Source organism: Salvelinus sp. IW2-2015, unplaced genomic scaffold (genome assembly GCF_002910315.2).
Source record: "Salvelinus sp. IW2-2015 unplaced genomic scaffold, ASM291031v2 Un_scaffold5325, whole genome shotgun sequence".
NCBI lineage: Eukaryota > Metazoa > Chordata > Actinopteri > Salmoniformes > Salmonidae > Salvelinus > Salvelinus sp. IW2-2015.
This window is the reverse complement of record NW_019946590.1, coordinates 27,262-29,379: the sequence shown is the minus strand read 5'-3', so window position 1 is coordinate 29,379 and position 2,118 is coordinate 27,262.

Here is a 2,118-nt window from a genome sequence, read left to right as displayed (position 1 = left end):
TGAGATGTGGTTTTTTAAATACCAGTTAGTGCCTATTGCTAACATTTGTCCCAGAGCAGCCTCATATTTGAAAAGGCGTCGTGGTAATAAAATTAAGTAGTTTTACAATATAAAGAAGAAAGTAGGGGATAGCCTACTTAAATAATGGAACTTGGTTTAGTATTTCATATTCTCTCCTTGAAAGGAATATCCTGCTCTGCCACACTGTAGCTGAAGACCGTAGGCTGTGCGACTGTCGTTAATGGTTATCGCGCTTTTGAAGAGATTTCTCTCCTCAGCCTAGTCAGCATTAGTGCATTCCAGCCTAGCGGTGATACACCATGTTTCAGGGCTCTCAGCTGTCCAAACAACCGGTCCTTATGGTTGGGTAGGTAGTCACCAGTGGCCAGGGGGTAGGGTAGTCCAGAACCAAATATGGTGGGTTTATGGGTAGCCAGGGGGTCTTGTTCGGGTGGTGTGGTCCATCGCTTGAGGTCCGGACGACTCTCGTAGGGAACGGTCGCAACTAGGAGAAGACGTCGCTTCTGCACCTATTGAGGTGGAACGGGATAGAGAGGGAGTACACGGCAGAGAGGGACTGAATATAAGTCTCCCGTAGTTCAACCCTCGATGATGGTTGTCGTGTACACATCTCTGTCATCTGGTTTGAATTTTGTTACGTGATTCCGCATTGGAATGACGGTGCTCGGGCAAACTGATGTCCAATGTATGCACTCAGAGGAGTCAGCTTCTCCCTATGCTCAGCTCAAGCCTGAGGTACACCTCTCTATACGTGGAGGATGTCCCATTGGTGGTAATTAGTATCCCTGGTGACGTTGCTACGGGGCCAACTGTTCCAATAACAGGAGGACAGTCCCAGTCAGTCAACCTGAGGTACACCACTGGTGTTTTGTTGTACTGGTGACGTTGCTACGGGCAACTGTTCCAATACAGAGCAGCAGAGAGCAAACGCACAGCCAAGTTTAAGCTCTTAGGCTCCAACTATCAGAGTCTGGCACCAGAGGCTGTTAGCGCCACAGATACACTACACTATTAGTGATTTACATACTTGGATGGTTCAACTTCCTGCAGCTGAATCAAGACCGAGGTTCTTACGACTGGAGCAGAAACAGAGAGAATCTGGACACATTTTAAATTCACCAGCAATAAAAGGAACATTGATACAGACAGACTCATCCTTTTATTACCAGCAGGCTTGACTACTGTACTGCTCTCCTGTCTGGTCTACTACCCAAGAACGCCTTCGGTCAACTGTAAAACACACAGAACGCTGCAGCGTGGGTACTGACCAAGAGCAGACGGACATCACACCGGTTTTAACGTCTCTGGACTGGCTGAGAGTTTTACAATTCATGTTGAGATTCTTCTATTAGTTTTTAAATCAAATCCATGATTGTGCACCTCAATACATGTCAGACATGTCTTTAAGTGATGTAGCCAGTAGGTCCCTCAGGTTCTCTGGCCTTTTAACTCTCCCAAAGCCAAGGACCACGAGGCATGGAGAGGCAGCCTTTAGTTACTTTGCCCCCAGCATCCTGAATAACCTGCTAGAGAACCAGAGGGGGACCAAGAGACATGGAGAGGCAGCCTTTAGTTACTCTGCCCCCAGCCTTTAGTTACTCTGCCCCCAGCCTTTAGTTACTCTGCTAGAGAACCTGAGGGGGACCTTTAGTTACTCTGCCCCCAGCCTCTGGAATAACCTGCTAGAGAACCTGAGGGGGACCAAGAGGCATGGAGAGGCAGCCTTTAGTTACTCTGCCCCCAGCCTTTAGTTACTCTGCCCCCAGCCTTTAGTTACTCTGCTAGAGAACCTGAGGGGGGCAAAACTGTGGATTTTTTTTTAAATGCACATTTGTAGCTTTGCATTTTCTTCAGGTGCTTTTTAGTCGTTCAGTTGTTATTGTTGTTCTGTTTTATAATCCACTTATGTTTGTTGTGTAGTAAATATTTCAGTTTCTATTTTCAGTGTTTTTAATCCATGGTGTGCGGACGTTCATGTCTGAAATGTGCTGTTAGAAATAAAGCTTGATTTGATGGATCAATACAGACTTTAAAACACGCCTTCCAGGCTCTCTCACTCGTCTCAATACAGACTTTAAAACAAGCCTTCCGGGAACA